The sequence below is a fragment of the Agelaius phoeniceus genome, chromosome 4, assembly GCF_051311805.1.
Source record: "Agelaius phoeniceus isolate bAgePho1 chromosome 4, bAgePho1.hap1, whole genome shotgun sequence".
Classification (NCBI taxonomy): Eukaryota; Metazoa; Chordata; class Aves; order Passeriformes; family Icteridae; genus Agelaius; species Agelaius phoeniceus.
This window is the reverse complement of record NC_135268.1, coordinates 50021019-50048176: the sequence shown is the minus strand read 5'-3', so window position 1 is coordinate 50048176 and position 27158 is coordinate 50021019. Positions and strand designations below refer to the sequence as shown.

At 35.9% G+C, this 27158-nt stretch overlaps 1 long non-coding RNA gene across 1 annotated transcript; it reads right to left on the bottom strand.

Moving 5' to 3' along the window:
- Positions 1 to 53: 53 nt before the first annotated feature.
- On the bottom strand, positions 54 to 27158 carry LOC143693976 (uncharacterized). Its single transcript, XR_013182131.1, has 5 exons — positions 27040 to 27158; positions 24758 to 24819; positions 22523 to 22612; positions 1911 to 2167; positions 54 to 930 (listed from the first exon to the last, which is right to left on the bottom strand). It is a non-coding gene; the product is annotated as an uncharacterized LOC143693976 (long non-coding RNA).

Genomic DNA, 27158 nt, shown 5'->3' with positions numbered 1-27158 from the left:
AGGACATATCCCAGGAAAGCAACAAAGTCTATCTGAGTTTTTTATCTAGCACGGAGCCAAGTTTCTATTTAATAGGAGTAAATGGTAAGTTTCTGCTGAGTCCAATGACACCAGGATTTTGCCTATGTAGCTCAGAATTGTGTCTTAAAAAGTGTTCCTTCTAGCCAACAGAAGTGTGAGTTATTCAAATGCCCGCTTTCAAACTTGCTTCAGAATGAATTGGTTATTATAGAATCTCTTCTACATGAATAGAAAGGAACCATTCAATTCTATTGAAAGCTTTTCCTTTCTATTGGTGTGAAAATGCATTCAGAAATATGCATAAATTTCATTGTTTTCTGAAATTACATTTCTTCTTTGGAAAACAATTTTGCAATCATCAATGATTTATTTTACAGAATCACAGAATGAGTCAGATGGGAAAGGACCACAGTGGGTCATCTGGTCCAACATTCCTTACTCAAGCAGGGTCATCCCAGAGCACAGGACACAGGCTTATGTCCAGATGGTTCTTGAATATCTCCAGTGAGGAATACTATACCCTCTCTGAGCAATCCATTCCAGTGTGTGGTCACCCACACGATAATGTTCTTTCTCATGTTTGGGTGGAATTTCCTGTGCATCAGTTCCTGCCTGTTGTTTCTGGTCCTATTGCTTGGCATCACTTAGCAGCGCCTGGCTCCATCCTCTTAACACCCTCCCTCCCAGTATTTATAGACATTGATGAGGTCCCACCTCAGCTGTCTCACCTCAATGCTGAACAGGCCCAGCTCACTCAGCCTTTCCTTGTAATAGAGGTGCTCCAGTCCCTTAACCATCCTTGCAGCCTTCTTCTGGACTCACTCCAGGAGCTCCATGTCTCTTTTGTACTGAGGAGCCCCCAGCTGGACACATTACTCCAGATGCAGCCTCCCTTCACCTTAACTCACACTGTTGTCATTAAGATGAAAAAATATACATAGAGAGGTTTAAAATTCCCTATTTCTAACAAAACCAATTTTAACTCAGATAGACCTAATTATTCAAAAAGATGTTGTACCAGATCCACTGCTAAAAATACAGCAGATAAAAAAATCAAAGTGGTATAACACACATTTTTTGGTGTTTAGACAGAAAACAGATTTTTCTAAGTTTCCTTGGACAGGGTAACCAATTGAATTGTAAAAATATGCAGTTACCTTTTCTACCTGATTAATAATTTCAGCTCCTGCAAAATGAGACATAGGTTTGTCCTGTATCTAGATTACCTGCATCTTGTATATTAATTTCTACCATGGCTATGTGTAAGGATAAATCCTTCAAACTGCTGTCCTGTGGCATGGTGCTCTACTGGCACCTCTGTTATTACTGTAAGCCAACCCTATAAATGTTTTATAACCCTTTCTTCTTCAGCAAAAAGCAGGAAGTTAAATTGTGTCTGGGAAAGCCACTGTGTAGGCTGAGCTCTAAAGAGGGTTAGTAGGAGTGGAGCATCCTCACAGTGGTACCACCAGAGGCAGGATTTCTAACAGTGAAAGGAAAACCAGGATGTTTACCTTACTGGAAACCAGTAATCACTTTTAGGGTTTAATATTCAATTATGAAAAAGTGTCTGTCAATGACCGGGTCCTCCCTATGCTATACAGAGAATTCTGCCTGGCAAAACTAAATCTGAAGTTAAAGCTCTTGTCTTGCCCATGTGAATTCTGGGTCTAATTGGTGGTGGTTTTGAAACCATTGTTCAAAATGCCATGAATAATTCAAAACATATATTTGTTGGCAGCAAGAAGGCCAGCAGCAAGAGTTTCCCAATTGATTTTGCAATTTTCCACAAAGCACACCTGACTTTGTCAGAAGATAACATAATGAGATAAATTTTACTGTCTCTGAATTTTCAGTTCCCCTTTATGCCTGGAATGAGATTTCCATACCTTCTAACCCAGAAGGGTGCTGCTACATGGCTTGAGCTTTAAAACTGGAAGTTCTGAATTAGCTTGATTATATAATCTCTGGTTTCAAACATGGTGCTATGCTGCTTTCTTCTTCTAGATGAAGCTGTAGTCCCAAGAACTGAAGAAGCCTCTTCTAGCTTTACTGAGTCAGTCTGACAAGGCATCACCACTGTGAAGACATCTGAATTCTCCAAGAAATCCAGACCAAAGTTCCCCTGATGTAACTCTGTATCCTGCTGTGGGAGGAAGAAACTGCAAAGAATTCTTTTACTGCTTTGGGAGCAGAGCTGGCAGTGATAGCTTGCTCACTTCCTAATCAGCTATGAATAGATCCCCTTACGTAAGGTGAGTAAAGAAGTGGAAAGACATACATTAAACACATTCTAGGAACAAGGTGTATGTTAGAGAAGGCTGCAAAAAGCTAAACTGTTTCCCAGTAGTCTTCTGAGAACATACATTAAAAGTGTGCTACAGGCAGCACTGAAACTTGTCCAGAAACAATTTACAGCATCTCAGCCAACAGGGAGAGAGGACAGTGAAGACAAAAGTCTCTGCATTGCATGAAGACAGGCTATATCATGCTAAAAATATGGGTAAAGCTGTACAAAGTAAGACAGTACTTGAAAATTATTTTTTTTAACTAGTAAAAATAAGAATTACTTTCAGAACATCAGTGTCATTAGAATAGACATTCTCTGTACAGGTGCAGCAAATAACCTGTGATTTCCTGAATCAAGCAAAAAGAATGAAGGCTGAATAGTAAAAATTAGATAGTCTTCAATGAGGTTTTTCATTATGAGGAAGATTTGATAGTACAAAAACCTGTATTCATCATATGAAATGGAAAGAAAAAGTAATTGAGTGGCCATAATAATTTCATTATTGTTCAAAAAAATAGGAAACATGAAATCAATGCTTTGTCAATGTTGTCATTTTTTACCAACCTCAATACATCATTGTTACCCATTTAGGATGAGAACAAAGATACATAAATTTAGACCATCAGTTTGTCATCACATATTTTTTTCAAGGGATGGTAGGCATTCTGTCAGGTCTTTCATCCTGCCAATCTTCTACTAATTTAGATTCACTTTCTTTCAGATTGTATTCTCATATTTGAAGCCTTTTCAATGAGAGGAATGAAAATAAGGGACCCTCCTCTGCTTTTCCAAAAATAGTGTCCAAAACAAGGGAAAGGAAATCATGAACGTGAGACATATGCAAATATATTTGTGAATTCATTCATTGCTCTGTGAAGCTGAGGTGTGTATCCTCAGTGGATATATTTTTCTATCAATTTTGGAAAGGATAAACATTTTTCCTTTTTTTCTTGTTTACTTCTTAGCTTTTCATTAAATATTTATTTAAACAAGGATCTGAGCATCCATTGCATGAATAGATTTTCTTTTTAGGTTTTTCATGGTCATTTGAATTTTTTGAGCAAAGATTTTGGCTCACTAGAAACTAGTCTGGAAGTTATAATTTCATTTTCAGTAACTCTGATGTACTTCACTTGTTGAAGCTGTCTTATGATCTTAATATCTATCCTCTTTATCTTTTATATGCTTATTATATAATCCAAAATAATGGTCCAAATTCAAATTTATTGAAGACACATTGCTAGTAAGTGTAGCATTACTATTAATCTACACTGATTACATTTACCTCATTTTCAAGTATCAGATACAATTTGTAACTAATGATTTCAGTGTTTGTAGGATAAAATGCAAAAGACATGAAGGCAATGAAAGTGATAATGATATTTATATACTGAGGCTGAGTGGGCATGTAAATAATTTTACAAACATGTGGCATACACAGGAGACCTTCAAATCAGAGCCTGATCTTTTCAGGCAGAGTACTGGTGATTTTATTTTTAATCTATTTGGCTTTTTAATTCAGACTTAAGTGCTATTTATCTAGTTTCATGCAATTAACAGAGGTGCTTATGTTAGGATTATGAACACCTTTCATAGTCAATGGAAAAAATAAATACCTCTAGACTACATTTTAGCTCATCAGACTTCACAGTTTTCCTTTAGATATGCCTCTTCCCCTATCTTCATAGCAATGGAGGGGGTCTGAGGAGACAATCCTGTCTCCTCAGTGCTTTACTGCAGTGGAATTATCCCAGACTCTTCCTTGAAGTAGGAACTTGTCCAAGCTTGATGGAAGGTGTCCAAAAATAACATCAGACTATGTTGCAGTGTGATGCCATTTCCTGTTCCAGCTATCCCAGTAGTTTCCCAGGTGTGGCAATACCTTCTACCTTCCCCTCCCCCTTGCCTCCTTGCTAAGTGCTGTCAGTCAATCTTATCATTCCAGCAGGGGCCTCGTGTGATTGGCAAAAGTTCAAAAGATGCCCCTCAGCCCTGGGGTCATTGGCTCGTCCGAGTGTCATTGTCCCCTGAGCCTTCCCCCGCTCCCACCTGGTTGGTGCCTCACCTGTCCCTTCCCTCCCCCTGCCCCCGAGCTTAAAAGACACGGAGACCATGCGGTCTGGATTCTGTGGAGCTGTTACAAGATTCAGACATGTGTGACTCTGGAATAAAACTCTGGATTAAACCCTCTGCAGAATCTGCCTCGTTTTCCTCTTCACCTAGCCTGGAGCCTTTCCACCAGAGGTAAACTGAGTTTCAACCATGCCTGGATTTGTTCCGAGTGCCCAGCTGCAGCATCCAGCCGGCCAAAGGTGTCTCTGGGGTGAAACACCACAGCTGCTGCCTTTGGTCCAGCAGCAAGGGTCAGACAGGGCCAGGCACATCCCACACAGAAATATTGGGATAATATTCCAATACGAGTAAATATCTGAAGTCTAAAATTGAATCTCCTTAGAAGAAATAACTTTATTTTGTTCTGTGATTTGCACCTACAGCATTCTAAAAACCATTATTGAGTAAGAAATGCCCTATGTTATGGTGTAATTATTATTTTGATAATGAATAAAGTTGAAAATCACTTTATATTGCCATATTTCTTCTCTTTATCACATTTCATGGTAGATTTTGTCATTTGACTGCAGAGCAAGTATCTGATAGTATCAGTCTAATGGTAAGATAATAGCTATCAATGTTACAAAGTAAATAGAACCAGTGTGAGTAACCTTGTAATAATTCTTGGACCTACTAAGCTTTTCACCAAGTTGCAGGAACCTGCAATTATCTCACCACCTTTTCCATTTCTTCATTTCTGTTTTATCAAGGAAGGAATTAAAAATCACCCTCTCAACTTCTAAATTTTTCATCGTCTCTTTACACTTTTGCTACTTGCTCCCACAAAGTCTCACTCTGTTGGTGAAAGCCCAGTATATTTTTTCCTCTCCATTTGACTGCACGCATCGTGATGAGACAGTGATTTCTCTAACTTGTCATATTAACACTTACAAATGCAAACATTTGCATTTTGGTTTCTTATTTTTAGCTAGCTGTCCAAGTGTAGATAAAGCACTGCTCAAGTTCATGTTCTGAGGAGACAGAAATCCACTGAGGCTGTTTCCCTTTATAAAAAGGGAATAAATAGTGTTGTGCAGAGACTTCTGCACTTTGACAAGAAAAGACTAGCCTTTTCCTAATGTAACTCCTTCTAGTGTGGGCTTTGAAACCATTTTCATTTTTGTTAGATCTATACCTAAGATTTTCACATCTAACTGCCAAGAAATAAAACTGTCTCTGTCTTCCTCCTGTTCATACATTTCTCTTTCATCATTATGCCACATTTTTTTTACTAATATTTTGCCTCATTTGCTCTTGTCTTTTCTACACCTTATCTGATAGATAGGTGTCTGATGTCTGAGGCAAACTATTTGATATCTAAAAACAAACAAAACTAACAAGAAAACCAAATCAAACCAAACTAAGCCACAAAGAAAATAAAAACAAAACACCCAAAACCTAAATTCCCAGAAAACCACTTTCCTCCCCCAAATCAGCTTTGTAATTAGTGGTTATGCTCATTTTGTATTTTCCCTACCTGCCCCGTGACATTCATCCAGATTCCCCTCTGCTCCAGTTTGCATTAAATGGTTGTGCAATCTGACAGTTCCTTGAAGTAAGTAAAAGTATTGTAAAAATCCACAGAAAATAGGTACAGAAGTTAAGCAGGACAACTCCATTTCATCCCTTTTCGGGTCTCTGCACCCAGTACTAATTCCAACTGGTTCTACAGAAAAAAATAGGCTATGAGAAGGGCTTAAGTCCCTTCCAAATCCAGCAAAAACAAAGTAATTGAAGAAATATACTTGGTATTTTCTAGAGCTGAGATAAGATTTGTCCTGAGCACTTAATTCAAGGAACATCAAATTAACTCCTATTCAAATTTTTATAATTTCATTAATTTTCTGTTACAGCAATTTTGGTATCTTTTGGAATGGACAGATTTTGGTCCCCATAAGATTAATTTATTTCTACGATAACATTAATTAAAATATTAACCCATATTGGAGTTCAGCACTTCATATTAGAGACTCCTTTGCTTTTGATGGCAAGCTGTTTGTGACTACTTGGGTATCTGACAGAGTTTGCACTTTCACAAATTTGAAATTCATTCTCTTGACATGAGTCTTATACATATTTTTTTCAACTCGGTCTTACTCATCTCTCATCTGGTCTGTGGATAAATTAGCAATAGGTCATGATAAAAATTGGAAAGACATACCATAAACAGTAAAAATTTACATCCCATGCTAAACATTCAGGAACAATAAGTAAATTGGGGTCAAATAATTAAGAAGTAGGAAAAAAAATTGGCCTCTACACTGAAATTTCCATCCTTCAAGCATTGCTTTTAGCATTGATTTTGCAGGTATTATCTTAGAAGATGGAGATAGATTTTCCTTCTAATTTACCTCAGAATTTATTCCCATATTAAAGAAAAATGTGCAAAGGAAGATTTTGGGCTTCAATGGCTTTACAGTGGTGCAAAACCTTCTAAACCTGCAGCACAAGTTGCCAGCACCAGTTATTGTTAGTCAGGGTGGCCTCCTGGCAAGTAAATTGCCAATGGAATCCTTTAGCAACTGCACAGCAAATAAATCCTGACCTTTGTTTCACTCACACATCCCATATAAGCTTTTTCTTTCAAAATGCCATGTGGCTTTTTTCCACTGTTCTTGAGCAATACTATGGCTTAAAGTACAAAGATATCAAAACAAGCTGATGATCCTGTTATACCAATACTTAAATGCTGCTATTTGAATCACAGTCTGAAACTCCTCTGGTTGATTTCCACACCTTTGGTCCCAAGAGCCATTTGTATTGTAACAAAACATTTTCACCTTCTCTCTCAGTGGGAGTTGCTGGAAACAGATTTCTTTCACCTCCCTTGTGCTGCAGCTGAAGAACAGTGTTGAACTAGGGCCAGATAGGAAAACAGATAACAAAGAGCAGCACACCTGAAGAAGCTAAAAACCATCTCCTCTCTTACCATGACACAGAATTGCAGTCAGCCAAGGAGGAATGGTCACAGTTCCTCAGTAGTTTAACTCTCAGTTTAACACAGGGTTGTTTCTGTATGGGAAGTTACCAGCACTTGAGTAACACCTGATCAACATTGGGAAGGTCAGCAGTGTCTGAGGAATGCTTTCTAGATCTTAGACCAAAGACTCAGAATCTCTGTCCATGGGAAGTCAAGACTGCTTTGTTCTTCACTACTTCATCACATTATGTTCTTAATGGTTCAAAAATCTAGCTCCTATCTGTTCCTTCAGAAAATTATTCCAGAGAATGATGTCCACCAGGCTGAAGGCTCTCTGTGATCTCTCTATCATTTTTGTCCTTGCTGGCATTTTTCTTTCAGTTTAAAGATGAAGAGCAAGGGCTGAATTACTTTACCACCCTATGTATGCATTCATTTGTAGCTCCATGAAGAAGATTTTTGACACCCTTAAGTGGTAGGAAAGAAAATATTTGCAGCCATTAACAAATGCAGCAGTTAATGATATTATAAGCCTGCCTGATCAGAGCCCTTTACTGGATATTGGGTTTCTTGTAGAAAGTCAATTTTACAACAAAATAAACACCGGCATGACATAAATTTCACTAGTTTAGTTTTCAGATGTAGTTATATGCCATATTACTCCTCAGGGGTGAAAAACATTATGTGTGCAAATGAATTTAGATACACAGCAACTGATTTTCCAGTGACTATATAATTGAGGCTATAAAAGACAGCCTATATGGAACAGCTACTGTGGGAGCCCCTCTCATGCTCATATATACAAAACAACTGTATTTTTTTTCTTATTTTGCTATAACACTTGTCTTTTTGTAAGACAAGCAAATTACACAGTGTCTAAAAAAATTCTAAAAGACTGAGAAGAACAATAATTAGACCACTGACTAAAATTTTGCATTAGAGAAAAATAAACATTGCTAAATCAAAATACATCCTACTTGTTTAGTACTTAGATATAAGAACTTGTTTTCAACAGATACATGTACATCATGGGAACAAAGTGAGTAGTTTTAGCACTTTAGTTTTCAGTTCTTTTTCAAGATGATCACCTGTTTTCCTAAACAAGTGCCTATTAGAGTCCCCCTGGTTCCTGAACAAAATGTTCATATACTGTGGCTTCACTTGGGATTAAGACAGTAGCAAGGCAGCACAATGCATCATTTTCTTTTGTATCAAGGGAGGCCTCACTGCTTTGCTTTTTTTTACTGCAACCAGAGGAATTGACTAAGTGTTGCAATTACAGGCACCACTCAACTTTTTGGTCTCCTTGTTCACCTGAGAAAGCAGAAGAAAAGTGATGATGGCTTTATAGCAGCAGGCCAGAGCTAGAGGACTGCTGAGGAGTTATAAGCATGAAAGTGGAAGGGGGGGGATAAAGATACCCAAGCACCAGGAGCTGAGCTCCATCACTGAAAAGAAAGCTGAGCTATTTTAAAATACATTTTGGAATCCATGAATAAGAATGTTTAAACCAGTAATTTAAACAGGCACAGTAGATAAATATTAATAAATTGAGCTTCCCTCTGCAGTGTAAAGTGGAGAACTATTTAAGCAGATATTTGGAGCTGCTTTTTACTCCACTTTTATGCATAAAATTTTATTGATTTCTCTGAGAATTTTGATTCTTAAAAAAACAAGGACAAAATGTTCTTGAACAAAATGAGCATAATGAGAACCTGACACAATGGTGAATAATTATTTTCCAGAAATTAAATCCAAGAATAGGAATGAACAGAGAATACAGTTTAAAGTAAAAATTAAAAAAAAGGGCACAATTCTGAATATATTTTCTCTCATTGCTTCCATGAGAAAACCAAATAGAAAATTCTTTACACTAAGAAAAAGAAGTTTAGAATAGTAAATACAAGGTTATCACTGACCTAGTGACAAGTGCCTCCCCTTGTTTTCATTATTGCTTTCATCTACATCTAAAAGTTATTTACTATATAATATAATATAAAATAAAAGCATCATGATGAAGGCCATACCTGCAAAGGCTAGATTCATTTAACTATTCTGCCTAAAAACAAGCAACATACTTGGACCACAAATTTATTTCCTACCTGAATTTTTTTCTCCTAGCTATTACATTGTGGTTTGGTCTTTGGGTATTTGGGTTTCTTTTGTTTGTTTGTAAGACAAATTGCAGCTATTCCATGAGGGTTAGGCCTTGACTGCCCACATGGCTCAGCACTGACTGATTACTCTGAGTTTAGATGTTGCAGCTGTCCACAGAAAAAGTGATCTGCTCAGCTGCCCAGGGACGCAAAGGCTGTGGCCCTGTTTTTAACTTACAGCACTCACTTATAACTAACTGATTATATTTTGACAAAAATAGATATATTAAATTCTCTTGGCTAGTTGTAGTGCTGTTCATTGGCTCCTAAATATAATAAGACAAGCAATTACTACACAGTTTTATATAAGTTTACTTAGGAATACAACCATAGTAGAGATGAAATCAAAGACCTCAAACAATAAGCACATATAATATTAAATAATGACAATAGAGGTCAGAAAGCACACTTCATCTGTTCAAAGACATCTTCATTGATTCATTATCACAATACCAGAAGTTACAGATGAAGTCCTGAAGTGCTATTGGTTGCATCTAATATGTTGCTTTTACCAGACAGACACCAGATTCCCAGCTGCAGTGAGTTCTTTATTTGCAGTTTACAAGATGCTTTCCTGTCCTGTTATATCCTCCCTGCCTATTTTTAGAAATGTTTCACACTTACTCTTGCAGTGCTCATCAATGTGTGAAATTAAAGTATGAACTGATCAGGACGTGAAAACGAGGTTCATAGAGTTAATTTATGAATAAATTATGCCAGGGATCCTGAATATATTTAAGGAAGGCTGTGCCACCTGCTAAAATGAGCTGTTACTACTACACAGATGTCTGAAATCAGAAGGGTTGCAAGCAAACCCTGGCTGGAATCTACTGAGGTGGGACAAATATCATCAAGTTACTAAATATAGGCAGTTAATTGTCTTTTGCTGGGATGTCAAATAAAATCATGTCTTAAACATGATAGGCAGAATTGTAAAAACTCAGTTTCTATTCTGTAAGATGTACAACTTAAATCTAATGTTTCAAGCTATAGATGTGGTTTGCAAATAGACTCTATTTTTCTGCTTAAGGTATTGAAATGAAAAGTTTCGTGTGTACTTCTGATGCCTGTGTGTTAGGAATGTAAGTGCTTTACCTGTTCAAAAGAAGCTATTTTGGAATACATAAAAAGTAGATACTACCTGTTAAATTAGTCTCATGCTCCAAAATAAACTGGGTAATTTCTTGCTATTTGGGCTTAAAGAGACTGTGAACAACACACAGAGTTAGGAGTTAAATCAAATGAAGAATAATAATAGCATGGAAGAATACTAAAGATAAATGCTCTGTCAGACCTGCAATCCCCTGGAAACTCAAAGCATCCAAGAAAGATTTAATCCATATACATGGCACTTGTAGGAAAGCAAATGGAAGGCAGCCTTATTTCTGATAATGGAAGGTTCTGTTAACATTCCATGCATCTAGACAGATAATTGTGTATGTCAAAGCAATTTTGCAGGAGATGGGATATACAGCATACTAATGTCTGATGTGACTGATAGTATATCTACTCTCCACTTTCAAACAGAGTGGTGATGGGTTTTGATAGCATGTTTTACAGCACTGGCTAGAAAGTATTATGTGTACATGCTGATGAAAAAAATAAGATAAGTTTGGTCTTTTCATCCTCAAAATTCTTCTAAAATGTGCTCCTGCTTTCTCTTCTGAGCTGTTCCATGAGTATTTGACAAGCAGTACATATTAAGGGGTAAAGTTTTGAGAAAAGTGAAAATTTAGATGTAGATATTTTCCTAGAAAATGATGCTTTAGAGTTACGATAAATTTAAAACCATAAACATTTTTTAAATGGTCACAAAAGTTTAAAACTGTGGTTCTAAGTCTACAATTAGCTGTATGAAGATGGAGCTATGTGCCTCATAAAAACTGCCAGGGTGCTGGGAGACACACTCATGCCCAGTACCTTCTGAAAATGATGAAAACTATTTCAGAGGTTTAGAACTATGGAACAGAAACATCACCCTGCAGTTTTGTAGGCCACAACAGTTGTGTTACTCCACTAAGACTGATTTGGGATTAAATCATCTAACAGAAAAATAAAGCAGGTTCTCAGGTTAGACTAAGGAAGCTCACTTCACCTTATCATGAGTTTCAAATATTTTTCATTATCTAAAAAATTGCAGATTTCCTTAAACATTTGAATAACTCTAAGAATAAACTATATTTGCTTATTCAACTATAAAAATTTTTTAGCTTTTCATATTTTTTCAGGGTAATGTTTTAAAGATTAAATTAAACTCACTTAGATAGTTTCCACAGCTTCCTTTCAGCAATTTTTTTTCCAAATAATACTACATGGTAGTATTTGGAATTGTTTGAAGATAAGATTTACTTTTGTACTTTCTAAATGAAGCAAAATTTTTGTCTTCAATTACATAAATGATGGAAATGATAATATTGGGTATAAATCCACAGTTGTTTATTTGTCACTGTTTTTGTTGATTAGAAAATGATTTAATATTTTCTGTTCCAATATTGAATGGAAATTTCTATCAAATGTGTGAAGTTGTGTAAAAAAAAGTTCTTATTTCAACAAAGCATTAATTTTAAACAGTGGAAACTTGTCAAGGTAATAACTAAGTGTTAAACCTCTTCAAAAATGCTGGCATTTTCCAGAGGTGAAAAAAATATGGGATATGGTTCCAAGAAGTGCAACTAGAAAAGGATGAAACTAAAGGATGCAAAAAAATAAGGGGGAAAAAAAAAGAAGCATGTGATGGTGCTTTGTAGCACAGCTGAAAATTGTGATTAATGAAGCTTGGTACATTAGTGCACTAAAAAAAGACTTCCATTTATGTCAGCTTGTCTGATCTGGTAAATTTGGAGACTGATTTTTAACATGTCTGATAGTTCTCTTTAATTTTTCTAATCCAGTGGTTAGCTGTGCTTTGGCTGGAAGCAGGCGTGTCACTTGAAAGGACACAGACACTCACATTTGCTTCTGCTGAGATTGCATTTATAATGCCTTGTACTGTTGAAAGGAAATTCAATGCTTTAAGTTTATTTAAAAATAGGCAGGTATCTATAAATAAAAATGGAAATGTGATCAGCTCTATTTGCATAAGTTGTACAGATTTTACATTAAAAAAAATTGTAATCCTCTGTGTACTGTTGTTGTTCCATGTATAAAAGTAAAACCTGGTGCACAATTAAATCATACAAAAATCCATTAAAAAGTCTAATGCTGCCTTGTATGGCTTGTGATATAACGAACATTTTCAGCTCACAGTCTCAGCCATTATAATGTTATTATACAGTCATTAAATTGAAGTTGTTATTCCACTGCTAAAACAACTGATCAATATCCATTACCATTCAGTGATGGTTGGAGCCAAAATGAGATTATATTGCAAATGAGCCACAGACAAGGTAATGATCCCTCCATTTTGATATATTTAAAGGCATTCCCTAAAACAGATCATTTCCTTAAGGGAGAGTACAACTTTTCCATCAAGTCACCAATCTAGGAAAATAAAAATGTTCTTTAATTACAAAGAGCCTTACATATTATGATTTATAATGAAACAATAGTGTTCTCAGCAAAGATAACCACTGTTGGATCAATGAAATTGTTTCTAGTTTCTGCCCATTGTGTTTTACTTGTTATAAGTGCTGTGCAATACAGACCCTGTGCCTTACCAAAGAAACAAACCAAATTAAGTTTCTTTGAAGTCAGGACTTATCTCAATGTAGTATACTTTGAAGCTTGTCCAAAAATAAATTTAAAACAACAGTAAATACTTCCTTTGAGGGATTTTAGTGTCTTACTGCCATAAGACCCACAATAGTTTTGCCCTTTCTTATCACTTACAAAGTCTGGCCAAAAATTTTCCAAGCTGTTCTTGTGTGGTTCCTCCAAGACCCTGTCAGTCACTGACTTGAGGGATCCATCTTTAGCTATCATCTCTGTTTTCTCTGGATCATTAGTAAGCCTGGGTGTTTATCAGTTATTATTATCTTAGTTGTTTCTATGTATTAATATATTCTGTATTATTTTAATATGTAATATAATTTTTGTGGGGCTTCTTTTATTTTATGTTAACAGTTTATTCTCACAAGACAGATGTCCTTACATCCAGGTCTCCATATCTCCTTTACGTTCCACGTGTGATTACAATGTGCAGAACACAGGAGGTTTTCCATTTTCTCCATCTTGCACCTTTTTTCAACTGGTCCTGAAGTTTCTCCACTGAAGTAGAAGGTTTCTCAAGCTGTTAAACAGATTTGGACAATTTACTAATATGTACTATAATATAGTAACAAAACATATCATATTACTTTATCTAAAGATCTTCTTCCTTTTCCTGCTTGTTTTTGTTTTTTCCTGTATTAGACAGATTTCCTTAATTTTGTTTTTCAAAGTGGATATCCATGGATACATGGACAAAATGCTCACTTTGTTTCAAATAGACATTTTAGAGCTAGATCTTCTGTTTCTATTTAGTTCAGTCTTCTGTTATTTTGAATATATTTATAGAATATTAAAAGCTCCTTAGCCCTCTTCAAGGAAGATCAGCTCAAAAATAAAGCTTTATTTTTGATACTGTAATGACTACTTGGAAGGAAAAACTACCAGTAACTATGATAGGGTTATGTAGGTATTTACATACTGAATATAAATACTTCCTATGACAGAAAGAATTTTCCCAATATGAAGATAAAAATATTGGAAGTCTAATACTTCCTTTTTACTTGCCTATATTTGATATTCCTGTGAGTATTACTCTTCTGCAGCAAGGCTCTGAGGGAATTATGGCCTGTCCAAAGGTTAGTGTCTTTGCAAATGTACAGAATGATAGAGGCAAATAAGTTTAGTTCTTTCATGGATAAAAATTAGTCTATCCTCTTTGTAGTCCTTCATAACCATAAAACAAAGGCTGTGACTTAATTTTCCATAAAACAGACACATTATCCACCTAAAATATTCAGCAGAAAAAAATTTTTAGAAATAGGCTGGGTTCCAATGGTAACTTGTGTCATTGCTCTCCTCTTTCACATGTAAAATTACTGCAGTTTTTGAAAAACCCATATTCCTGGACCATTTCTTTGGATAAATCATTTGTAGCTTCTCACCTCTCTGGATTTTCTTCTGGTCTTCTCAAAAGATTTTCCCTTTTACTGACCCAATTTGGTATCTTCATTTAGTGAGTAAAATTTGGTTTTCTCCATCTTCAGAACACTATAAGCTTAATTCCTTTGCAAAATCTACTCATTTTCCCACGAAAGCTCAAATTAAAGCATAACTAGATAGGCAGCTGGTGTCCTATGACCACTGTGCATGTCACACTGGGACTCACTGCTTTCTCCTGCCTGCCTATCTCACTTTCCCTTTGTCCTGTATCTTCTCTGCCATGTTGCTGTGCAATCATCAAGCTGCCTGTCCTGGCCCCCACCTCCATCACTATTGTACCACAGACTGCAGTGGGAGCAGCAAAAGACCAAAAAGGAGTAAGATCCTAAGATCCCACAGGGAATGGACTGAGGCAGCCATAGAGCATGCTGTGGGGGTTTCACTGCTCCTGGCACCCATGACAGTGAGTGTGAGAGGGCAAGTAAAGCTTGCTGCTGTCCTGTCACCATCATATTTTCTGAAAACCCCCATGCGAAGGATTCTTCTCATGGGAAGCTGAGAAGCCTCAGAGAAAAAGGAAAACAATATTATCTCATTTGCTTCTCCTGTGTTTTGCTGCTTTGTAATGTGGTTTCAACATTGTTTATCCAATAGGTGGTTGTTTGATGGGTTTCATGTGAATTGTTTTAACTTAATGACCGCTCACAGTCAGGCTGTGTCGGGACTCTGGAAGGAGTAACGAGTTTTTCATTATTATCTTTGTAGCCTTTTGTCTGTACCCTTTCTCTATTCTTTAGTGTAGTTTTAGTATAGCATTCTATAATATAATGTAATATGATATGATATGATATGATATGATATTATATTATATTATATTATATTATATTATATTATATTATATTATCAGCCTTCTAAGAACATGGAGTCAGATTCATTCCTTCCTGCCACAGGGGACCCCAGAAAATACCACACTGTCCCACCTCTGATGGCTCTCTAAACATGTGTGGCAGAAAGAACAATTGGATCATAGTCCATGGCTACTCCGAGGCATGATAGCAATAATACCAGCTATAAATAATAAGAAACAGCAATAACTTTGCATCATCTGACAACACAAATGTATACTTAAAGCAAAAATAAATAAATACTTGTTGTGAAGAGACCCTTGCAGGCCATTCTATACTACTGTATTCTGCTTCATTTAGTGTGAAGTACATAACCCAGCCTGACAGCCCTGACAGCAGAACTGTCAGAAGATTTAGTGGAATCATATGATTTTCTTTCTCTGATCAAACTGAGAACTGACTTGTTTTGGCAAAATTGTAACGAGGTTTAGAATGTTGACAGAAGAAGGGCATGTTGGGGAGAAGCACAAAGGTCACGAAAGCTGTCTAATCTAATAAATACTGTAATTCTTAATGGGTTTTATCTTGGTGATTTTTATTTTTTCCTTACACTGTTGTTTCTCAGCAGTTTCCTACTCTCAGTTTATGTTTTCTATACGAATACATTAATTGCATCTTAGCTTTCAGAGATCTGAGGGCTGGTGCTGGTAGCAGAACTGGCTGCTCCTATTTATACCAAGTGTTTGATCAATAATGTATTTATTGCAGAGGCACAGCCCCCAGAAGTTGTTGCAAACACCCAGATGGAGTGAATGCCTTTCTCCTACACACGCTCCGCAGCAGCTCAGCTGAGCAGGGCCCAGCACTGCTACACTCAGAGGCCAATTAAAATCTCTCTGTTTAATTTCAAGTCCATTATAACCCTGCAAAGGTTAAGTTATTGCAATTACTGACATTTAAGTTGTAAATAAACAAGGCCTGAAGAGAAGAAAGGAAGTGGGATGCTATTTTTATTGCATGAAAAGAATAATTTTAGGGGAGTTATAAAGACAATTCTGTTGGTTTCTTCAGAGCTGCTGAAGAAAATTCACATCGACTGTGGCTGAATATAACAAAAACTAGTTGGAAAAAGTATTTTAAAAGACTGAAGTGAAAGACCTTAATTTTCTTTTACTTACACCTGCCTCATCAAAACCTAATTCTCTGAAGGAAAAATGTAGGTGAACTGATTCTGGTGGGTTGATTATCTTTTATGATATGAATGCAAACTGAACAGAATGAAATTCTGTCCATGTTACCTTATAGAGTTCATTGGGTACAAATGAGAATAATTTCCAGAGTAATGCAAAGTAATATAGAATGCAGACCTATTTAGACTTGATGTTATAAAAGAAAATGAAAATTACTACATTCTGTTCAACAAGTTCAACAATAATGATCATCTCTAGTCTTTAAATATCTCAGCTTATAAGAATGGCTTAACTAGCCCTAAGCTGCATACATATTAATAAGAATTTTTTCTCTTTCATGAAAAAAAAAAAGAAAAATGCTTTTTCCTACCCTTACTAATAAAATTGTTGCAAAGAATAACATGGCTTTATCATTACTTTGAGTTCTTAAATCAGTATTAAGTCTTTCTGTAGATAATAATATGTAGCTTCTTGAGCTGTATGCAAGAACTGCTTGATAAAATTCTATGGCAATGGTTACAAAAAAAGATGTGCCCATCTCTTCCAGCTTTAATATCTAATAATATTACATTTCATGGCATTACATTAATAAACAGCACAGTCAACACACTATGTCAAGATAAATAATGTGAAAATAAAAGAGATATGATTTTAATTATTTTAGAATTTAGGCAGAAAATTATTAACATGCCAAAGTGAACTTTTAAAATTTCTTAAGTGTTGTTTTCATTCAATAAATTTTGTTATGTTTATTATACACTATTTTGCATGATTTCCATTTTCAGCTATTTCTTCAGAAATTCACATAATCTGTACTACTTGACAGATGGTGATTGAATGGCCAATGGCCATTCTGGTTGCTGAGAATAATTCAGAAAATAATTGTTTTCCAATGATTTTCAGATATTTTAAAGATGGTTCTTGATTGTTAGATATGTCTTATGAATTCAGAAAATTAGGCAGCCAAGGCTCCTCGCCCTTCTCAAGAAAGTCAATATATTAAGAGGCATTATTAATTACATTCTCTTTAGCATGTTTCTTTTAGAACCTTGAGTCACTCCATTTCTGCTACTAAAGACCCAAATTATGCAATTAAGTAAATAGATTTCTTTCTATTTTATACAAGCAAAATTTTTTACTAACTTCAGTTCATAGACAGAAGACATAAAGTTTAGTGCCTGGCTATTAATCATAAGTCAATCATACCAAATTATTTTTCTTGTAAGGCTGGTTTAATACATTTTCCTGTACAATTATGTAATTTTTTCCTTTGTTGTTTAGTCTTTCTGTTTTCCTCAAAGGTCATTTTATATACCTGAGTTTAACAGTAGAGAAGATAGCTACATAGTGTTTTATAACTCTGCAACACTTTAGTTTATAAAGTGAAAAAAACCTGACAATCTAACAATTCATCTGGGTCTTCTTGCCTCCTGAGCACATCGCTGATGCATGTAGTGTTGTCTGTGGGATAACGCCAAGTGATTGATGGCACTTCTTTCCTACCTAAATGCTGTGTTGGAAGTGTTTAGAATAAAATTAGTTCTACTAATGGAGTTTACTGGAGTATGAACATCATTGGGGAGTGTACTAACACAGTTTTTCAATGGTCCAATCCTGATCCAATGGAAGGAATTTGAAAATGTACATTAATTTTCAGAGGAAAGTTTTGGCCACAAGAAATTCAGAGAGAAAGTCATACAGCATAAAGATAAATAGTTCAGAATCCAGTATCTTTTATGCAAACTTTTTAAAGGTGTAACTGTCAACATCATTGAAGCTGTTCACAATTACATTGATATATAAAAAGGGGTTGGGCTCACCAAGATTAGATTAATACTAAGATGTAAAACAGTCACATGGAGCATGACCTGATTCAGAAATTCTCAGTCATCAAAATGAGCATTCTAATTCCTGCAGAATTACTTAGATAGACTAATGGACACAAAACTCAATCCAAGACAGTAGGAATCTACAAGGGTTTTTTTCTGCATCATTGGTTTAATTGTAGTGGAAGATCACATTATGGTTTTATGCATCCATACGTACATTTGACATGTCTCTGAGAAGTTGGATGTTCATTACCTTGACCTTAAGTAAAATGGAAAATATGCCTCCTTTTCTTTTAGGAACTTGATCCTCTGTAGCATTGAGCACATTATAGAAATGTCAAGGGCTTTGAATTGCCATTAAAGCCAGAAGTTTGAAAGGTTGAATCATATAGATATTTATTTTATAGCAATTAATAACCTGAGAAATTAAGTCACTAATATACTATACATCTTAATTAGAAGCCACATCTTCAATTTAATTACTTTTCTTAAACCTATCTTAAGTTAAATTACTTTCCTTTGCAGCTTGCTTAATAAAGGTGCAGATTCTATATAAGATTTACTATGGATTCAATTTCTTGTTTGTTTATGTGAAACTTGCTGAGAAGAAAGATGAACACTAAGTGATTTTACTCCCTAGTTGAGATGCAGAATTGTCACTGATACTGGAAGACTCATTAGAGTGAATACACCCCAGTGCTTTTAGAGAAGTGCTGAAGCTACCCTTACCTTCTGTGTATTTTGGATGGCTAGCTTGTTGTAGTTTATCCCTTTGCACCTTTTTCAATAATTTATGTTGTATTTTATATTATTGTATGTCAAATTAAAATTATAGACTGAAAAAAGAAAAAATAAATAAACCAAAAAAACCCCCAAAAAACTGGATGGAAAAGGCTTGCTATAAATACAAATTTCAAAGCAAGTAATGAAGTAAAACAGACTTCTCAACACTTGAAAAAAAGACCAAAAAAAAAGTAACCCCCTATTACTGAAGTACCCCTTCCCCCAGTGTAGTCTAGTGGATTTACAAAATTCTATGCCTTGCATAGATTTGTTTCCTTTTTTCACTAACTCAATGTTGCACATCTAAAATCTTAGTTTGTCACACTTTCATCCACACCTTATATCACCTACCTAATTCTGCCTTCATCTGTCTCCTGGGCAGATTACATAAACTGGTTTGCACACAGACATTTTGAGTAAAATACTGTACCAGCTGTGCAAGTGGTCCACCAGAATATACGGCAATACTCCTCATGATTCCAATTCTTTGAATTTATTAGAAATGAGATGCTGAATCAATCTTGCTCAGATTTTAGACAGAGAAAGATCTGTGCACAGATCTCAGTTCTGCTGTCAAAGAATTCCAGCCCCTCTAGTGCATGTGAATTTTGCCCCAGACTCAGTAAGCCTCTTTCCTGCCCTGCTAACTTGCCTGGATAAATGCCTTCATCCACTTAGTGCTGATAATGTCCTCCAACTGCATGCTGGCTCCAGTAGTCAAATCTCTGCTTCACATAGAATCATAGAATGGTTAGGCCTGGAAGGACTTTAAATATCCAACCAACCTGTGGTAAGCAGGGTCACCTTGCACTCGAATGGGTAGCTCAGAGCCTCTTCCAACCTGGCCTTGAACATTTCCAGGGATGGGGCATCCACAGCTTCTATGGGCAACCTGTTCTGGTGCCTTGCTGCACTCACAGCAAAGAATATTTTCCTAACACCTAATGTGAGTCCATTGTTTTTCAGTTTGAACCCATTCCCCCTGTCCTGTCACTACATGCCCCTGAAAATAGATCCTGTCCGTCTTTCTTGTAGGCAAGGCTACAGCAGAGTCATCCTGGATGCTTCTCTTCTCCAGGAAGAACCATCCCAATTCTCTCAACCTTTCCTGACAGGAGAGGAACTCCATCCATCTAAGCATCTTGGTAGCCCTTCTCTGGACTTGCTTCACAGCTTGGCTCTTTCCACACAGCATGGTCTTCTGGTTTTTTATGGTCACAGCATGCCCCCCTTTTTTACAGGCATCTTCTTTCTCCCTTTCCTCATTCCAGATGCCAATGATTTTGTATTGGGCCCTCAGAGACTCTTGACTATTGTAACAAAACTGTCAAGAGACCCCTTATAATCTCATAAACCTGAGATTACCTCCTACCTAAGGTGTTTAGATGCCTCTCCCTTCCTGTTATCCAAAGTCCTCAGGGCTCAGGAGAGGAATTGCAACCTTCCCATTTGACAGGAGGCAAAGACATGCATAGAAATCCTGGATACAAAAAAGGGCCTATCATGCTCAACATATACATGAGTGTGTGTATTTCTGCACATTTTAACTAAAAATATTAAGCCATGTACTGTGGATATTGAGGATTTACAAGATGTACCAAAAAGTACTCTTTATAGGATGGTTTTAAATTTTTTTATAATATTAGGAATTCTGCAACACACTGAGTCTTGTTTGTCCCATGAATCTTCCTAGAGCTGCTGGATTTTTGTTTCCTCTGATCTGTTGTGTGGAAAACCAATAAAATAAATCTACCCTCACAGCCCTCCAAAGACAGTTCGTTCCTTGACATTTTAATGGTTCTGGTTCACACCAGATTACAGTTGTTATAATGTCAGAGCCATTCCAAAAATGAGGGCATTCCCAGTAGCCGTGTATCTCATTGCTCACAAATGCTAGGCTGCTGTTTTTTAAATAAATCTGTTGTAGCGAGAGTGGTCAGGGAGTGTTCTTTTGTTTGTTCAGCTCTTGAGTCCCAGATTGCTACATTTGTTCAAGCTAGTAACAGAAATGAGGAAAAAAGTCCCCAGATTCACAAAACTATATGTTTCACCTTTCAAAAATCTATGTAGTGGTGAGTCTTGCCCAGGAGGAAATTTTCAAAATTTCAAAACTCTAGGCATAATGTATATTTACTAAAAATGCAGATTTAAAAAAAAATATTTCAATACCTGGATGTGACACCAATCCTAAGACAAAATAGTATGTATACAGATAAGACTAGCAAAGGTGTTTATATATAGTTTTTAAAATGTCAGGTGTAACTGAAAATTGCTAGCTTTGAACTGATTCATGTTAAACTTTCAATAACTTTCTTCCAGTATGGTAACTTTCATAAATAATGTAATAGGTGAGTTCTGTGATATGTTTTTAACAGGCTTCTGGAACAGAAATTTAAGCTTGCATTTTTATAATATTTGGGGTTTATTATTTTTTATTTTATTTTAGTTTGTCATTTTTTATTTACCTTATACTTTTTACACCCAGAAGTGTCAAGTGAATTGATTGCATAAGAAGGACAAGTTTTTTCCACAAACCACCATCTCTAGTTTTTTCCAATATTATTGTTGCATTTCTCAATTTCTTTCCTCTTCTTTAGGTAAGAGTTAGGTACTGTATTAGATAGACCAAAGAATTAAAACCAGCAAAATATGCAACTAAATGCTTCACAAAAGGTATTTCACAAACAAATCCTTTTATGTTAAGATAAAATGTCCATATTAGAAAAAATGTACTTGAAAAAAATTAATATTCTACAATTCACCAGCTGTTCAAACTGAGAGCTCTATACAGAACAATTAAAGAATAATAATAAAATAATACAATAGAGTATTAAAGACAAGATAATCTAGAATAAGATCAGCCTTTAAGCAAAGAAGTTGCATCTTGTTTTATAGACTTTAATTTTATTGTCTTCATGCTATTTTTCTTTACCTTAACAGCATTACCTAAAATGTGCTATTTTGAATTATTTTCTCTGGTTTTAAAGTTGAATAGGTGAAGATTTTTTTTCCACTGACAGATCATGAAACTGAAATTTTTTGCTGTTGGCTTATGATCAGGTCATTTTTCTCACATATGTATGCTGAAACCATTATAGGTTGACTTCATAAAACCAGGAACATAAGCAGTTTCTAGCTTTGGCTCAAAAACATGTAAGTTTACATCAGAAAAAGTTCAAAGCATTAAGAATGACACATTTCATGTGTTTATTTTCTTTTCCTCCTTTTTTTTTTTTTTTGTAATGCTCTCTTAACTCTCTTTCAAGTTAAGAAAAGAGAGGCTTTTACCTGCAGTACTTTCTTAAGATGAATTTTCCTGATGCACTGTAGGCTCCAGATGAGTAAGTATTTTATTGTAGTCTTATATAAGGTGGCTCCCTAGGAAAAAAAAGACAACAAAGCAACTCAAAAAAAAAAAAAGAATAGAAAGAACACATGGGGTTTTCAAGCCTTGCAGAAATACTTGAGTTTTAATTGTTCAGTAATGCAATCTAAGCAACTTCCTGACATCCCAGGCAAATGGTTTATGGAAGGTTGGGAAAGAAACTCTTAAGGCAAAACACACAACACCTAGGTCTGTAATTTTTTTTCCCTACAGAATTCCTGCTTGTTTGAGCTGCATTGTTTAGTCAGTAGAATTTATTTTACTGCATCTTAAAATCATTATATTTTTTCTTTCAGTTTAATTCTTTTCCAATATCAAAAAACCCCACTTCATAGCTTTTGCCAGTATTTACCACCAAAAAAAAATTACTGTTTTGAATCTAAATGTTTTTGAGTATCTGATGCAGGAAATAGCTGACAATAGAACAGACGTTCATCATGTGAAGTAGGGCACTTTAAGTCAAGTTTTTCTTATATCATGGCAGGTGAACAATTTTAGATAAAATTCAGTAGAGCCAGCTGAGGTGAAATGTATGTATTCTTGTGCATCTCTCAGAAATAGCAAATTACAATAGGATGCTTCTTATGAAATAATATTGGTCCTAGGAAAGGAAAAGGAGGGTTGGACAGAGGATAAAGTATTTCAAAGAGTTGAAAACAAAGAGACCTCCATTTTTGAAAGTGCCCAGTTTCAGTAAATGACTTTGCAAATCATGAGTAAATGGAGATCTGTAGAGCTAAGGGGGCCCTGGTTGCAGTCTTAGCTGTGAAGACCCAGCTAATTTTCCAGATAATTAGAGCTACCAACACCAAGCAGATCCTCTGATTCCTAATCATTGGAATCTCATCATTAGATTATTTTGATTAATTTTGATTTCAGAGAATTCTGAGTCCCGTAGAAAAATGAGAGCTCAAATAGTGTCATTTCAAATCAAGATGCTGGTTTCTATCAGCCTTAGTAAAGAGATGTAATAAAGAGAGAAACTCAGTTAGCTTTGTGTTGCAAGTCATTTTCAAAGAAGAAGAAGGTAGGTCATTCCCATTTAAAGCTATTGTTGTTTTACCAGTACTTGCTATCTAAGTTGGCACAGTCTTATTAGAAGGCAAAGATCTGATAGAAAATATTCTAAGGTTACTGTGCTTATCCCCACTAATTTCAACCAGCTAAAAGAAAAAAAAAATAACTTAGAAAGTATTTGGCTAAATTTGTAATTTGAAAGGGACAGATCATTAATCTTGGTATCTCTGAGTCACAGGATACCTTCGGTCAGATTTCATTCCTAAAGGTCCTAGTCTGAAATTGTAGTCTACAGCCTTTTTTGGTAAATTGTCTTTGCAAAGAGTTTTTATGTCTCTTGTTCATTTGTTCTATCAGAAGTGACATAGAGTTTGCCTAGTCTCATTACTGAAGCTTGTGCTGTCTTAATAACCTTTCTCCCAGCTCTTCCTCAGTCTTTTCCTTAAAGGACAGAAAACAAATTTGCAAAGACAATGCCTCATTAATCAGATTGATTCTATGTTATTAATGACTGTTAATCAAAAAGCAAGAAAAGAGAAATATATTCCCTCAACCATTTTGCTTCCTTCCAGAGACCTTTTGAAAGTTATTTCTAACATAAATGCGTTCAATCTCATAAGAAATATCATTTAATTCTAATTTAATATCATTTTAGACCAAAGTTCCTACAAGACAATAATGATTTTGCTACAGTAAATGGCTTGTGTTTCAGCCACATTCATATTCCATTTATTTTCTTTTGATTTTAATATGGCACAAGCTAGCTGATTGTTCATTGAAACACAAATTGCTATTCCAGTCAGAGCCCATTTGCCCTATGTATGAAAAAATTAAAACCTTTTAAATACTTTGTGAAACTTGGCATCTTCCTTTTCTCACCATTTCCTGAATGCAATAACAAAAAATCTTTACTTCATAGCCATGTTTCATATCACATTATTAGAAACCTGCCAAAGAAATTAGGACATGGAATTCTGATAATGTTAAAGCTGGCAAGTAAGAGCATCAACAAATTCAGATATTATTGCTAAAGAAGGGGAACACAATAACTTCCACACAAATGTATTAGATATCTGTCCATCTGCTAGTCCCCATGGTAATTAAAACTCAAGAAGACTCACTGTTAAAGTGCTTGCCAACTTCAGTGTGTCAGGATGCATTCATAGGAAAACTCTTAGTCCTCCTTTAAGAAATTAAGAACACAATTTGCATTAGTAGCCTCTTTATACTCCTTCATTCATATGTCCACAGTCTGACTTTTATCAAAGATTAGAGCTTTATCATATGGGTATTGTTGGGAATGGTCCCCAGTCCATATCAGAACTTTTTGGTAGCATACTGTTCAATCTTTCCTCATATAGGAATAAGCAAGAAAAAGCAGAGAACTTCTGCCTGCAGGTTACTGCTCTTAATGGAAAAAATATTACCTAATACTATGAAGTAGGCAAGTTTTTAAAGTGATGGATGGCAAAGAAGTGAATTTTTAATGAGAGAGATGAAGTTTTCTTAAAAGTAAAATAAAAAATGCTATAGGGCTTTCCATCAACAAATACGAAAAATCATGCATGGATTTAAAAAAGAAGTCTGCCTTTTAATTTAAAATCATAGGAAAGAAAGCTGACAGGACATATGATGTGGGAGTGAAAGTGTTATTGACTGTGAGATGCAGATCACAGAGGGAGAGGGGTAAAAGACAAAATAAATGGAAGTTTTCCCCTGATAGACTGGCTACTTGCCTATATTCTATATATGAATAAATAAACAGTGTGAAAAGAAGTGTTAGTCTAAATTGCATATCCGTGTTAGAGCGATATGTTATCTTTTGGTTTTAAAATAGGGCTGACCCTTCAGGATATATTTTTAGGATTATTCAATCAAAGTTTAGTTAAAGCATGATGGCAACTGCAAATAGAGAAAAAAAGGAACAGAGAATTATAATTAAAACAGAAAAAAAGGCAAAGTTCCAAGTAAATAATGATACCCTTAGAGGAGATGTTTGGGAAATGGAGTGTGTGTGGTGTTTATTTAGCAGAGCATAACTGTTGTAAGGACTGATGTGAGCACTGGACAGGAAGGATCTCCAACATTTTGGTGTCAGACAGAGAAGACACTGCAGGCAACAGGAACTGAATTTAATGGCATAGAGGTAACTGACATCACACTGCTCAAAGCCATGTGACAGGAGAGTGGGAAACAGCTCCATAAAGGATGATACCTGCATATCTTTGCACTCTAAAGGGCAAATCCTACATTTTTCCATGTATTCACATCCCAGTGTAAACTAAAGAGAAGTCAATGTGAAAGTAGAGACCACAAGTGGCACTAACAAATGTTTATTGAGAAAATTATATATATTTGTGTTAAAACAATCCCCAAGATATATCCTTTCTGGGCAGCATGAAAGAAAACATCTGTTGCAGAGAGCAGGAAAGCTCTGCACTCAGATGCTGTTCAATCTTTTATGTGCAATTTGGTCTTTTATGCATATTACGGGACATTTTTAGTGGTACCTCACATAAACTGTGTCTCCCTTGTGGGTTGTCACATTGGGGTAGGTTATTGGAAGCCAACAGCCATTACAGTGGTAATTTCAGCTGGGACAGAGTAATGGCACAACATTATGAACCAATAACGGGATGCTAATGTTTGTAGTATGCTCTTGCAGTACATAATAATGAAGGGGAAGTAAAAGTTTAGAATCAATCCTTAATTAGGCAGATGACTTTCTGATCCTGACAAACACTGCAACTTGCCCAAAACTTCAGCACAGACTCAGTGTTTGCAGCATTTCTGCCCTAGGATGCCCAAGTCCCTGCCAAGCATTATTGCAGGATCTGTTTGCCTTAGCTTTTACCAAATAAAGCCACCTGAGCCTCTAAGCAGCTTTTCCAATCCCTTAGATTTTCATACAGTTTTAATCCTGTAGTGCCAGTGATCTTATGCCATTTGGCAGCACTCACTGCTGTGGTGAACACATGTCACGATTTCAGCAGAGTGAGAATGGCAATGAAAATGAAAAATGCTGGCATTTGGGGAGCAGTCAGCTGACTTTCGATCAGTGTCAGGAAACAGACACAATGTTTCAGACATTAATGAAAATTGTTTCAGCATATCCTCTAAAGTTTCAGATATCCTCAACATAGAAAAGGTTGAGAACCTCCCCAGAACAGTTCATGACTAACTACAGGACACCTTGTGTTTGTGGGGAGCGGGGAGGGAGCGTGGCAGTGTTTAAATCAACCTCTTGCATTATATTCAGTATGAATGTCAGCCACAAGGATGCTATGAATGCAGCTCTTTTTGCCTCCTGTGAAGCCTGAACATTATGTTTTAGCCATATGTGGGTGAGGAAATGATAAAATAAGCAAACATATGGAATGATTAAGCCTGCCACAGTACTTACAGACTGGAGACTGGCCCAAATTCCCTTCTGCTGCCCAGTGGTCTCCATCAGCATTTATAGCAATAAGAAGTTGGGCTCCTCAAAGCTGAGTGGCAAAACATCCTTCTTTTTTTTTTTTT